A 15529-nucleotide genomic window follows, 5' to 3' on the forward strand; every position below is an offset into this window, starting at 1 on the left:
AATGTATTGGGTGTCAGGCGCGACTCATGTGTCTAGATTGAGCACTTGGGTGTCAGGCCTGACATCTGTATCCGGAGGGAGCTGATGGGTGCCAGGCTTCACCGATGTGCCTAGGGTGAATAGTTGGGTGCCAGGCCTGACGTGTGTGTGTGTAGTGGAGCAGTTAGGTGTCAGCACTAGAATCAGTTGGGTGCCAGGCTTAAACAATGTACCTTAAGGGAAAAGCGGGTCAGGGCCAGGCCTGACATATGGGACTACAATGAAGTTCGGTGTCACTCACGACTGATTGCCCAGAGGGAAAAGTTGAGTGTAGGACCTGATATCTGTATTTAGAGGGCAGAATTGGGTCTTGGACCTGCTTACTGTGTCTGTCGTTTTTATTTGGACAGAGAAGCCCACGGTAAGCGCTGATTATGTGCCCTACCTGCTCTAGGACTTATTATGTTTCTTTTCTCTGTGCTCCTGCATTTTTCCCAACCGACTGAATACTGCGGTTAGACATTAACCTTGAGAAATGTCTTCCGTCGGATTCCAGGGGCCAGACTGAAATGGAGGCGTGGATGCGCCCTCACCTCAGACTTCGGCCCTTCCTCTGGGGTATAAAGATGCCCCCACGTGCCCTCCCCTCACAGTGCGACTGAAAGAGGCCGTGCTTCCCGGGTCCTGGACACGGCTGCCTGCACAAGCTCTCCCAGGTAAGAAGATGCCGAGCAGAAACGCACCATATCGGCTCTGTACGGAGAGTGACGTAACGTGCAGGTCACGCAGTGCGTCAGAGGTTAGTGACGCAGTCTAGGGAAGGCGGAGCAGGTCACAGGTCCCTTGGCGTCTACCAACTCCGTCGTGGGGCTCCATTGAAGTGGCGTAGCTAGAATGCCATATATCCTTATGCAAGCAAGGTAATTGGACACCACCCACCTATTATTTAGTTTTTTAATAAAAGCTAAAATGGTGGTAAAGTGGCCCTCTCACACCGGTGGTTCCGGTGCGCTGTGCCGAAAGCTAAGCTCCTGCTCCAGTCCCAGGGCCAGGGCCTGTGGGGCGGCTGTGCTGCTGACCACAGCAAATGTGACTCGAGCAGGTACCTCCTGTCAGTGTCACCTCGGTTGTTAATGGCATTGCAGGTGTCGGGGAGTGGGTAGGTAGTGCCCTGATGAATATCGAGCCCAGAATATTGTGGTGCAAGGATATCGAGGGACAAAATATCAAAAGGGAAGTGCATATAGCCAGGGCACAAGTCCTACAAAAAGAAGTGGGGGAACGCTGTCACCGGAAGCGACGTCACGGCTGGAAGTGAAGTCACGAAAGGTGGCTTGCACCATCGGGCTCATTGCCTCCCCTTGCTCACCCCTTAGATGCGATTGCATCTGCGAAGCCAGCACATGCGCAGCGTGCTGTGAGCTCCGACCTCGTCCCAGAGAGGCCAAAGAGTGAAGTCCAGCTGTTTGGTAGGGGGGACGGCGTCCAACCGGTAAAATATGTGGGGGTACGCCGTCCACCCGCGTGGTACCCCAACTCTAGCCCTGCATATAGCGAAGTATAGATTTACTATTCTTAATGCCACTGCCACCTGCCTTAAAGACATATGCGCTGCGTGGGTACATGTATAAGTGGTGGAAGGGATCGAAATTCAAGACTGACTAGCCTATCATTTTTTTTCTATGTCTTGTCAATATTGTGTCTCATTGATATTCTGGAGTCGATATTCTGAATGCACACCGGAGGAGGGTCTTTGGGTTTGATCAGATCCTTTGGGGGTAGCTGTTATGCACATGTAATTTGCTGTGAGTGCTTCGGAGGCGGAGCAGAGTGGGCTCTGTCATTTCAATTGAATCGCTGCAGTGTGTTGTGGTGCTGTAATTACGACTGTCGCCAAGCACTAGTTTACCTCCAGATGGAGTTCAGTGATGAACTCTCCACATCCATGCACCTTAGATGTACGTTTACTGGTAGTGGGCCATGCGACGCCTTTCACCAGGGCATCTTGCTATACTGAGGCTTTCATTTGCACACATTTACACAGGGCACGTGAGCCAGACTTCAAAACTTCTTCATGCTCACAACATGCAACAGAGGCACACAGCTGGCAATGTTGCATTTAAACAGCACACCCCTCTCACCACACCACCATACATTTTCGAATCATTGGGAACAAATAGTTTAGATATATCACACACCCACATGCGCACGCTTGCATCAAAGCTGTATCCTTGGTTGCCCATGCTTGTCGAGAGAACAGTCTGTTCAGGCCAGGAATAAACAACTATTCGCCCTAGTAGAGCAAAACAAAAGCCTAAATTGTTTGGCACGCGCATTACTCCCCCTTACACATAGTACACTATTTTAAGAAATCCTGAACATTGTTAAGCAATATGTTGGACAAACCAGTGTTGACTATAGAATGTGAAGCAATGCCACACCATTGGCAGATTGTGTGTAATACAAATGCCAGTAACAAAACAATAGCCAGGACAAATTCACTCCAGTTGATGAAAGTCTGAGTATGTTTGAAAAGGGCACTGAAAGTTCTACTCTGCCATACAAATGCCAAAAGTGGGATATATGATGCCGGTAACACAACACGCTGTGCTTAGAGCAGGTCTTCTTGCTTTACTATAATATTCTGCTTTATACAAATCAGCAAACTGGTTTCAAAACGGCGAACATGACAGGTTGGCTGACTTGTGACTCTTTGCGTTATTTACCAACCTTTGTTCCCTACAGCCCCTCTTCTTATGTGTATCTCTTGGCTCTATGGTGTTTCGTAATCTTATAGATCTTCATCTCCTTCTCTCACAAATCTCCTCTCAGGAACCCCATGTGACCCTGCGTATCCTTCATCTATTGGGTCTCCTGGATGTCCAGCACTTGTTGGATCTTATGAATCCCCTGGATCTCTTGCGTTTTTTTTATTTCTGCTTATCTTGGTTCTCTTCGATACCCGGAATCTCTTGGGTCTCCCGTTTCCCCTGCAAAGCTCAAGCCTCCTGAAATCTTGGGTCTGCTAGATCCCCTGTGTCACTTATGTCCCTGTCAAATTCTGGGTGTCCTGGATCCATTGCATCTCCTTGGTCTCCTGATCCTATCTGTATCTTGGCTCCCTGTAATTCCTGGGTCTCCTGTTTATCTTGAGCCTTCTTGATCCCCTGCAGATTCCCTTTGTCTCTTAGGTTCCTTGTATCTCTTGGATATCTTGGATCCCTCTATCTTCTGGGTCTCCTGCCTGGCGTTCCTGCATTGCGTGGTTCTCCTCTATCACTTGCTGCTCTTGGGTCTTCAGCATAACATGGGTTTTTGAGGTACCCCAATATGTCTTGGGTCCCCCTCAAACTGCATCTTTCCTTGATCCCCTATGGTCTCTGACATCCCCTCTGTCTGTTGGATCTCCTGGTCCACCTTCCTTTCTTAGGTTCCCCTAATACCCTGTATCCCCTGAATCTACAGGTCTTTGGAACCCCTACACCCTCCTTTTGTTTCTTGGGTTCCATGGGTATTTTTGATGTCATGGATTCCCCTCTTGTGTAACATTCCTCAGTTGTTGTGGTCCTCTTGCATATTTTGGTTCTTTCATTTCTTCTGGGCTTTCTGGGTTACCTTGCCTCTTGGAACTCTGCTGTTTCTTGGTTCCCCTTCATCCCCTTCAGCTCTTAGGTCTCTGGATTTCCTTGGTTACCTGCATCTTTTGTGTCTCTTAATTGTCCTGGTTCTTTTAACACAGTTGAAGATTCCAGAGTTTGTATAAGATTTACAGCTCAGGTTTCCCAGTCAATGGTCATCATGAAAACCAGCTAATCTATTCTCTCCCCACGCAGTGGTTGTTTTTGGAAGAATTCTTAACTCTCTATAAACTGTTATTAGCCAATTCTTTTACATATTCAAATGCTGAAGTATATATGCATATCTTAAACAGCTTTTCTTCGGATTACCAGTACGCGATGTATATGTTGCTGTTTTTAATATTGTATTGTATTCTTTTATGGTTAGTTAACCGAAATAAAGAATTAATGATGATAATGATGGTTGTTTTTGGAAATCTCGGCATTGTATGAGAATATGTATTTGTTTATTTCCTTTGGAAAACTGACAGCTCTTATGGGATGGCCAGGTTTAGCAAGAGATGGTAGTCTAGGAGTCTTGTGAATGAGCAATCATGCTGTTGACTTGTAAATAAAATAATCTGATTTATTCCTTCTCTATGTTCCTTCTCTAGGTTGAGAACTTTTACCCAGCAGGAAACACAAAGCAGATCTCTTAATCAAACACTCTCCAAGTGGTACCCTATTTGCAGACTGGACCCGCTTACTTTCCTCCCTCTAAAGAAAACTCTGTGTAGGTGAAATCGTTGGGGTTGCTTGAGGGTGGCACTGTGGTTTACCAGTAGAACAACTGCGAGTAGCTTGCTCCTGAAAACAGTATGTTTTTCCTGAGACAACATATGATGGAGCCTCTGCCTAGCTACCTTCTTTAAATGTTTTGGCCATTTGGACTATTAAGGCGGTTGACACTAACATACCCACAAATGCACATAACCGACTGCAATTATATGAAAACAGATACGATTTATATATACAGCTCAACAAAAAGAAAGTTCTTTGCCATGCACTTGTGACCACCACTTCAAAGAAGCGACAAAGCTGGTCACCATGAATCAATACATTCTCCACACTTTCCTGCTTTGAAAGAGAATTGTTGATTTGGCAAAATTCTAGAAAAAGCACTGTTCATTGGTTCTGGCAAGGAAAATCCCATGGGCACGATTTCCCTTCTACTTTTCCTCCTGTTATCTGTTAATGTAGATTTGCAGAGTATTCCATATCCCCTTAACTTAAAGATTAGAAGCAAACAGCAGCCAGTCAGACCTTCAATGAACTTCTCCCATTGGCTAGATGAGACACTCATTGGGGAATAGAACAAGATGAAACCTGAATGATTGTCTGTCTATCTATCTATCTATCTATCTATCTATCTATCTATCTATCTATCTATCTATCTATCTATCTATCTATCTATCTATCTATCTATCTATCTATCTATCTATCTATCTATCTATCTATCTATCTATCTATCTATCTATCTATCTATCTATCTATCTATACACAGACACACACATACACACACACTGCTTACATCAACTCATACTTGAACGCTAGCATGACCACAGGCCTGACCAGCCGCATGACTGTCTCTTTGACCACTACACAACTGTATGGGAGATCACCTGCATTACCAATTCCAAAACCACTTTAGGACAGTTTGTAAGTATTTTATATCACAGATTACATGACACATTATATGACAGGCTCCTTACAAACTGCATGATAACTGCGTGATAAAACACATGTCCAGTCCCACTATACGTCCATATGCATGACAAAGTATTTAATGCTGTAAATATTATATGTGCACTATGCTTTTCATAAACAAAGCACTTCCTTGCCTTGTCAGGGGTGGAAAGTACTATATAAATGCTACAACAGCCAACACCCTTGTTCATTCTGTCCTGCCATATAATGCAGTGCTGTGCATGAGCATATCTGATGTTGGCGTCCTCTCATCTTGGCTTCAGTCAAATGTATTTACGGATATACATGATAGATAAACTATGAGTTCTTTATTGGTCTTTATGACCCCCAAGAATTGTCCTAAAACGTTTGAGCCTAGACACAAAGCAATGCTGTTAGGGTCTAAGGGATTGAACTGAAGCCAAAGGGCATGCTTTTTTGGAAGCTGTAGGAAAATACCCATTTTTGCCCCATTTTATGTGATTACCCCCACTTTTTGCTACATTTTATTCCTGGTTTTTGGACTCTGCATACTGGGATGCTGCTGCCCAGTGTATGTGCTCGGACACCTAAAAACATGTCAAGAACTATAAGACCCGAGTATCTGGTGCAAAAATGAATTCAGGGCCTGTAAGTTAAATGTCACTAGTACGTCAGCACATCTCATGCCACCACTGTGGCAACAATGTATCTAGGTCTCTTCCTGCGGACTGGGTGTGCAGTTTTAAAACTGCCAATTCAACCTGGCAAAATAAACTTTTTCTCAGGCCTACACCTTCCTTTTTAATACTTATAAGTCATCTCTAAGGTGGGCCCTAAATGCCTGTAGGGCAGGGTGCATAGTATTTAAAATGTAGGGCATGTTTATTTTATATTTTACATGCCCTAACAGTGAAAAAACTACAAAACTGTTTTTCTCTGTGGCAAGGCTGGCTCTCCCATAGGAAAGCGCAGGGTTTCATTACAACACCTTATATTGCTTAGCTTCAGCTAGGGAGAAGCTAGAATAGTGATTCAATGACTCATTTTATTAGTAATGTAAAACCCAGCTTTAAGGTCTTTTTTGATTTTATATGACTATTTTGAAAATGACAGTTGTATAAAGTTGTGATTTTCCTGCGCGAGCCGAATGTGCCTTTCTGTCAGTATTCAGTGTCACTCAGCATCTGACTGGCACCTTACGTAGGTGTGAAGTGGCTGCCAGAACTGAGACAAAGGGAGAGGGGTTGACCTTTCCCTGATAGAATATCCATCTGGGCTGTGCTCAGGAACTCAATTAACTTCGAAGGATGCCTATCCTGGCAGATGCAGATCACACCTGGGCCAGCCCCGTCTATTGTCCTGCTAGCCAGTCAGGCACAAATACCAGTTAGGGAGGAGCTTCACCCAGAAATGGCTTTGAGGGTTTTCTCATTTCCCTGGCCATCCGTCTGGGTGAGCACACGGAGCTCTGAATAGGGGACTAAAGGTTCTGCCATGCTGATTTTACTTAGAGAAGGATAGTTTAAAGTAAAACACTCAGGGAGTGCTGCAAAAGTGGATAGGGCCCCCCCTGGGTACTTCAAACCAATTGGGTAGGGAGTTGCCAGGAGTTTCCCCTATCCAAAGGCTGCACTGGGCATACATTGGGCAGCTCTAGTACCCTCTTCAGAACACTGCTGGTTCTGTGGAAGACAGAAGAAGGATTGCACTTGCTGTTGTGACCTGTGAGGAAAACCCTAATGGGTGGGCTAGCTCCCATTTGCACACAGGACTTGACTTAAAAGTATACTTCAAGGGTCAGTTGCCTTACCTGTTAAACTACAGGATCACAAAAGCTGCAGAAAGACCACTTTCCTTAGGGGCCCAACTGACCAGTTCCAATTGGATCTGCCCTGGATCCTGCTGGTGGCTTTAAATGGAGTGAGCTCTTATCCCAAAGTGGTCTCCAGTTCCAATTGGATCTGTCCTGGATCCTGCTGGTGGCTTTAAATGGAGTGAGCTCTGACCCCAAAGTGGTCTCCCTAAGATACTTGTGCCCTGAAATAAGTGTCAGAGTGTACTCCTCCTGCCTGAACTGCAAAAGCTGGGACTTAGACACTTTTGCCAACTTTTTCTCCGAAGAATCTGGGGAAGACTTGGACTGCCATTGAGCCGAAGCCATCGACATTGGATCACTAGGTGTATTTAACTTTCTGGTTTGTCCCACTGAGGAGATCTGACGACCAGAAATGTTTCTAAGTCTGAATGACAAGGGCTTCAAGGGGACTGATGGCAAACAGCACCACATCAACGTTAAGGCCTTCTTGGGCACGGATGCAAATTTTGCCTGCTTGGAACTTTCCCTCCTGCTTTAATGACTGCACTGGGACCAAGCTTTTCAGCAATGCGCCATCATCAATCACATTTTCGGATCCAATTTGCAGCTTTCCCAGATGATAACTCATCGACAACTCTTTTTAACCAGAATAATCTCTAAGCCAGAAGGTAACTCTTTGACTGGGACATAGCTGGACCTCGTATCCAATTTATGCTTCCTCACAGTTGAAGAGTATAGGAACAAATTCTGTGGGACACACAAAGAATCACAGCAAAGTTGAGCCGATTTTGTGGACATCAAATTGAAAGCACTGGAGGGCTGGTGGAAGGGCAACATGGTTGGCACTTATGATGGTCTATACATTTTGATTATGTCAGACCACATCTTGAGTAGATGTTCTTCAGAATCAGACCAGCACCTAGTGGACACCAAGCTGACTGACCCCAGAAAACCTGGAAGGGCAATTGATGAGTGGGTACGCATTAGGGTGCCCAAAAGATCCCAGGGAGTAATTCCAAGAAAGGGGGGGCAGGCCCACACAAGGGAAAGGAAGAGAGCAACAATCCTCAAAATGAAAACTCCTTAGGGCCCAAACTTCTGAGAAGGGGAAAGAGACCCAACACATTCCTGACAAGCCGGAAAGGAGGAACCCAGGGAGAAGGAAACTATTTGAGAAGAGTAGGCGTTTTGACTGCAACAGCCAGGACACCGAATAAAGGATTTCTCATGCCTCACCGCTAAGCTAATACTGGCGGGCACTGCAGAAGAGTGACTAGTATACTTTTGATGAAGGATTATCCAGAAGTGGCCCTAATAGCCTTTAGCTGGGAAGTGGACCCAACATGTAAGCTGGTGATCCCTGAGGGTGGTAGGAATCTATTTGATAAGACAGTGAATAAGGTGCCAGTCCCTGCCTAGGGGGACTGAATGGGAAAATGCCCCTTATTGCCTTGCCGTCCCCACTGCTATCTAGTGCCCAGTGTACGTACTTTGACCCCTAAAAGCATGTCAAAATTGACTGCACTCCTGATTGATATATTTAGATTACCTATAAGTGCCTAGTATATTGTACACAGGTGTACGCATTGCCTTTAAGGTAAATGTTACTACTGGACTGCTGCACATTTTGTACCGCCACTAAAATGACAATGTGAAGCATGTTTCCAGACCTGTCCTTTCAGACTTGATGTGCAGTTTTAAAGTTGCCAATTTAACCTGGTAAAAGATACCTTTTGCCAGGCCTAAACCTTACTTTTTAATGCTTATAAGACACACCTAAGGTAGGCCTTAAATGCCCGTAGGGCATGGTGCATGGTACGTAAAACGTAGTACATGTATATTTTATGTTTACATTTCCTAAAAGTGAAAACCTCCAAAGTTGTTTTTCACTGTGGCATAGCTAGCTCGCCCATAGGAAACACTGGGTTACATGATTTCACCCGTGCACAGACATAATATCGAGTAGTAAATATAGACTGGACAAAATATCGACAGGACAGAATATAGATAACCAAAATATCGTTTTTAAGGTAAGTGATTTAATATCGACTGTTAAAAATATAGAAAGTTAAAATATCGAAGTATATAATATAGATAGTTAAAAATATCGATTTTTTAATAATATCTAATTTTTTATAGTGTATTTTTATGTTATAATATGTGTGAAAAGTGTGTATTAATGTTATAACTAATTTTAAATAATGAATTTTGTTTTTATAATTATTGCGTAATTTAATTCTGTAGCGTGTTGTGGGTTTATAGGCGAATAGGGTGGGAAGTAATTTAATTATAATTAAATATGTACATTCATTTATTGATAGTAATTTTTAATTTATTGTTAATTAATTTTTATTTGTTAATTAATTAAATTTTAATTGGTAATTAATTTTAATTAATTGATTAATTGCAATTATGTAAATTTTAGTAATTTATTTTCTGTAGCGGGGGTTGTGGGTTTATAGAGGAATTGGGTGGGAAGTAATTAAATTATAATTAATTAAATATGTAAAATTAATTATTGGTATTTATTTAGAATTAATTATTAATTAAGTATTTATGGGTAATTATAAAATTTTTATTAGCCAATTAATTATATTTAATTGATTAATTGTTAATTATGTTAATTTTAATAATGTATTTTCTGTAGCGGGTTGTGGGTTTATAGGGGAATAGGGTGGGAAGTAATTTATTAATAATTAATTAAAAAGAAATTTATTTAAATTTATTCAATTGGAAATAATTGTTAAATACTTTTTAATTATGAAATAATTAATTGTTAATTTTTAATTAATTTGTATTAATAGGTGATCAATTGAAATAATTATTGTTAATTAGTAATTGTAATATATTAATTATTATATTATATGCATTTTTTAATTATTTTTAATTAATTATTAATAGATATTCATTTTAATTTTTAAAATAATATATGAAGTATTTACTTTCCCTAATGTTGTATTCTCTGGAGTGGGAATAGTAATTTTAACCCTTACGCTATCCAACGTTTTCCCTACTGTTGCACCCACTGGAGTGGGAATAGTAATTTTAACCCATACGCTATCCAACGCTTTCCCTACTGTTGCACTCTTTGGAGTGGGAATAGTAATTTTAACCCCTACGCTATCCAACGCTTTCCCTACTGTTGCACTCTTTGGAGTGGGAATAGTAATTTTAACCCCTACGCTCTCCAACGCTTTCCCTACTGTTGCACTCTTTGAAGTGGGAATAGTAATTTTAACCCCTACGCTATCCAACGCTTTCCCTACTGTTGCACCCACTGGAGTGGGACTAGTAATTTTTACCCTTACGCTATACAATGCTTTCCCTACTGTTGCACCCACTGGAGTGGAAATAGTAATTTTTACCCTTACGCTATCCAACGCTTTCCCTACTGTTGCACCCACTGGAGTGAGAATAATAATTTTTACCCCTACACTATCCAACGCTTTCCCTACTGTTGCACCCACTGGAGTGGGAATAGTAATTTTAACCCCTATGCTATCCAACGCTTTTCCTACGCTTGCACTCTTTGGAGTGGGAATAGTAATTTTTACACTTTTGTTATTGTACGTTAATAATATTGGCTATTATTTAATTATATTTTGTTACTATATATATATGTTTTAACAAATATGATTTTTTTTAAACTTTCATTAACTATTTAATTATTATAAGTTAATTTAAGTATTTTAAAGTATATTTTAGTAATTACTTTTTAATATTAATTTAATTTAGCATTGTTTTTAGTAAAGTCGATATTTTTTAAAACTATATTTTAGTAAACAATATTTTTAACTTGATATTTTTGTACTTACCTGTTTGTAGATAGAAACTCGATATTTTGACTGTCGATATTTTGTCAACGATATTCTTGATGGTCGATATTCTGTCCCTCGCTATTATGTCAGTGATCCGATTTCACCTTATAATACTTAACTTAATTTGGGAGTAGCTAGAAAAATGATTCAATGACTCATTTTAACAGTAATGTAAGTGACACTTCAGACAGCTATCATTTTCCTGCCTGAGCCAAATGTTCCTTTCTGCCAGTGTTCAATGTCAGCCCGGAGATGAATGGCACATTGAGTGTGTGAAGTAGCTCCCAGAGCTGAGCAAAGAAAAAGGGGTTGACCTTCCTCTGACATGATAGCCATCTGAGCTGTGCCCAGGAGCTTAATTAACTTCAGAGGATGCCTACCCTGGAACAGGCAGATGAAGATAACAGCTGGCCCTGCACCCCTCTATTGTCCTGCTAGCTAGCCAGACACCAATCCCAGTGGGAGAGGAGCAGCCCCTAGAATCAGTTTTGAGTGACCACAAGAGGGGATTTGATCATTTCCTTGGTCACGTCTCTAGGTCAGCACAGGGAGCTCTGAATAGGGGGGAAAGGGTTTTGCCATGTTAGTTTTAGGTAGAGCGGGGCATTGTGGGATAGTTCACTGTGGAACACACAGACAGTGCTGAAAGAAAGAAATGGGTAGGGTCACCCCTTTGAGCTTTTACCCTATTGATTATGGAGTGGACAGAGTTTTCCCCACTCATTGGCTTCCCCTGTGTATAGATGTGGAACCCCTGTACCCTCTTCAGAACACTGCTGTACTCGTGGAAGCCAGAAGAAGGACTTCACCTGTTTGCTGTGACCTGGGTGCATAACCGTAAGGGCTGGCCCTAAGGTCCTGGGGGCCCTTAGATAAGTGCCAGAGTGTACAATCTTTTTCTCTGAAGAATCGGCGGAAGACTAGGACAACTGCCGGGGCAAAGCCATCCACTCCAACTAACGATCCACTTTCTAACAGGCGCAATTGTGGAACTCCTACGCGCTTTGGCAAAGTAGCTCTGGACAGAAGTCTGGTCAAACCTGTGAAACACACTCACTGAGAGCAACTACTTGGTCCAGTCCAATGTCCTCATTGGATGGCTATTATCCCAGAACCTTGGCATGACTGGGGAGGTCAAGTATGGTGAAAGTTCCTCCAGTTGACCATCTAGATCTGGCCATGCGCCTGTGGACTCACTTACCCAGATCCTATGTCACTAAGGCTGGTTGCAGAGAGTTTCTAAATCCACTCTAGACATGCTCCATTTTGAAGGAATTAGCAGAGGGTTATCCCTTCATGACACAAATTAGTTTGGCAATAAGCAAGGGTCAACTTTTGGTTCTAAAACAGTAGTGTTCGAAAGCTGACCTGCAATGCGATTGACATTGTTTTGAGTCTGTGCGAACACATAGTAAATCTCTGATGGTGGATCAGTACCCAAGTCACTGACACAGACGACATCCAACACTTTGCCCAATATCTGCCAAATTCAGGGTCACCCAGGATTCAGCAACTCACTGATTGTCCAATGAGGCAGCCACAGCATCCATGGGGAGCAGAACAAATTAGAATGCCAAGCGACTCTGACTGTTCCCCCTGCCCGCCAATTGGAAACTATTCAAGGGCATGAATGAGTGGCACTTGGGGTGACTCAATACCAAGAATATATGTGAACATAAAAAGTTGAGAACTTTGAAGCCAATGAAGTAGAGGTGAATTTAGAGTGAACTTTCCTGACATTGAGCGAGACTGCAAGACGGGATTGTGGTGGTAGTGTTTCTCAAAAATTAGAAAACGTCAGCACATATGAGTAATACAATTCTCTAAACACGTATACGTGTATTGTCACTTATAAACAGTTCTTAGTGTGAGGTGCACTGTTATCCTGTTAAACACCCACCACCAGGAGTGTTAAATTAGCAAAAAGGGATTTTTCGCTAATGTTAAGTATCAAGCAGAAAACAGGCATTAATCAAGCACCCTCACGAGCTATGTAATGATCCAAGTAATAATCATAAGTTTGTAGAATATAGTTCATTAATAAGAGATAGATTTTCCAAAATATGGATCCAGAGTCAGGCGTTAGACTTCAAATCTTTCATTTCATAATCATTTAAAATTATTTCCAGCTTGTCCTGCCGACACGTGTTTTGTCTCTTTTGAGACTTTTTCAAGGCCAAAAAGATGATAAGAGTGCAGTGGTATTGAGCATCACGAGTCTTGTTCTCAAAGGTCGAAGAAGCCAGGTTCTACGGTCACACCAGAAATGTCAGTCCCATAGGTGATAATTCCTAGGGACACAATCTTTATAATCCGGTACACTGGTGTATATTCTTAATGGACATGGACTGGCATCCAGAGCAATAGTAGTACGTAAGGAAGGATAAACTTAGTTAGTAAGAAATCATGCTTCGTGAAGGTGAGTTCAAACATTCTTATTGAGCGAGACTGTGCCGTAGTCACTGGGGCTTTTGAGGTTAATTTTGAGTGAATTCTGTTACCGGAGGCCACCCTGAAAGAAATAGAGCACTGTGACTTTCCAGTGGTTTTCAACCTGATCATCAATACCAGAAAATCAATGGGATTCAATATTGAAGGCAAAATAGGGAGAATAATGTATAGCCAGGTAAGTAAGTCCGGATTTTCTAGACCTAACTCTACATATACAACGATTGGCAATATATATCTTCAAGGTATGTAAACGTGGAATTAGGCATAGCAAATCTATAGTTCTGTATATGCAAGTACCTTTCGATATTTTGTTCATGAATATTCTACCCTTGATAATCTTTTAGCATTATACACTTGTCCTGGGTTTGTGAAGGTGTATGTATGTGTGTGATAGGCAGGGAATTTCTAAACTATGTTTAACAGTATTGTCAGTGGTTAATTTGTAAAAAAAATAAATGCCGGGGCTCTCATCAGGAGGCAGCTTGCAGCGGACATGTGTTTTGCTCATGTTTCTGTTTCTCTGAGAATATATCAAGTAGGTATCACTTGTGGATTGAAGCATTTTAAATGAATGCTCTACACATATTACAAAAGTTTACTCAGGGCGTTTCTTTCTGTGCTGGCCTTTTCAGACCTAGATGGGCTTTACTTCTGGATTTGTTGAATTTATGGACTGCTTTTAGTCTGAGTTTTTTGGTTTTGTGCGTGTGATTAGTTCATTTTGTTCACAGACCATGTTGTTTGATGTGTAATGTTAAATAGTTGTATGGGTAGAGTATGTTTATTTGCCAAGAAGCATTTGTTATCTTCTCCAGCAGAATGAGTTGGTTTTATGGGCCGTTTGTTGGTTTTATGAATGACATTTGTTCATTGTTTGTGTAAAGCCTCTTGGTTTAATATGGATAATTTATAAGTTTCATGGGCAGTGTTTTTGGTTTTATGGACAGTGTGTTAAGTTTATAGAGAGACTGTGTTGTTTTATTGGTTGTATATTGAATGAATTGACAGGGCTTAATGGCTTCATACCGCATAGTTTGTTGGCTAATCAGCTGACCATGTGCGTTTTATTTGACGTGTTTTCTGGTTTTGGAGAGACTGTGTGTTGGTTTTACAGGGACAGTGTGCTAGGTTTGTAGGACTGGTGTGTCAATTTTATTGACAAAATGTGTTTTATAGGGAGAGGGATTTCATTTTTATGGGTATTCTGTAGGAAATATGGGAGGTTTTATGGTTTCGTTGGAAAATGAATTGTTTTCTCAGTTGGTTCTTTTGTGTTTTTCCTATCAGTCTTGTGGTACACCAAATTTGCTGGTTCTATGGCCAGCAAATACTGTTCTATGGGAAAAGCGTGTTAATTTGTTGGCAGGTTATAATAATTTTATGTGAGTAGTGTTTTGATTTGATGGGTAATGTATACATTTTAATGGCAACATTTCAGGATTTATAGATCGTACTTGATATATTTTGTGGAGTATCTTTTATTTTATAGTTTGTTGTTTTTTATTTGCAATTGTTTGATAGCTTGATAGGCAGATTGTTGTTTCAGTGGTAACATTTGTTTTTGTGCTGATTTTATTTGGCTTAATAGGGAGGGTACGACATGTTTGTACAATTCTTTGTAGACTTTCTATGTAGCTTGTTTCATTTAAAGATTATTTTAGTACTTTTATGGGCAACATTGTTTTTTATATTGGATGTTTTTTTACATAGTTTGTTAGTTGGCTAAGTCAAGTTTTTAGAATTTCATATGAATCAACTTTGTTAGCAGAGTGTATAAATTTGGCATGGAAAGATTGGAGTGTTTTCACTAATAAGTTGTATGCTTTGTTTCAGGGTTCATTTGTAGAGTTGATTTTCTGTGCTGTAGTTATGGTCGTTTTACATATAATTTACTGTTTTTCTATGCATAAACTGTATATTTTTCTGGGCAGCGTTTCCATGGTTTTGTGTAGAGTGTTTTTGATTGTAGGATTCTCTGTGTAGTTTGCAAGTTCAACAAGCCGATTCCTTGTAGTATTTTTCGCAGTGCTTTGTAGGCATGTTTCTCGAATTTTATTAATAAAGATTGTATTGTTTGGTTTTGGAGTTTGTAGTGTTTTGCAGGAAGAGTTTTAAGATTTTCTTTGCAATGCTCGGATGATTTTTGCTTTGCCACTAAGGGGCTATAATCCATGAGCGTG

General features: G+C 41.1%; 1 protein-coding gene across 1 annotated transcript in view; it reads left to right on the plus strand.

Moving 5' to 3' along the window:
• Positions 1–637: 637 nt before the first annotated feature.
• The window catches only part of LOC147666738 (sodium-dependent phosphate transport protein 2A-like), a 149882-nt gene continuing 134990 nt past the window's right edge, over positions 638–15529 (plus strand). The window contains exons 1-2 of the mRNA XM_086948912.1: positions 638–695; positions 4211–4329. The gene's annotated coding sequence lies outside the window, so the exon portion shown is untranslated. The remainder of the gene's footprint in view (positions 696–4210; positions 4330–15529) is intronic.

This window comes from Lissotriton vulgaris, unplaced genomic scaffold (assembly GCF_964263255.1).
Source record: "Lissotriton vulgaris unplaced genomic scaffold, aLisVul1.2 SCAFFOLD_610, whole genome shotgun sequence".
NCBI classification, from domain to species: domain Eukaryota; kingdom Metazoa; phylum Chordata; class Amphibia; order Caudata; family Salamandridae; genus Lissotriton; species Lissotriton vulgaris.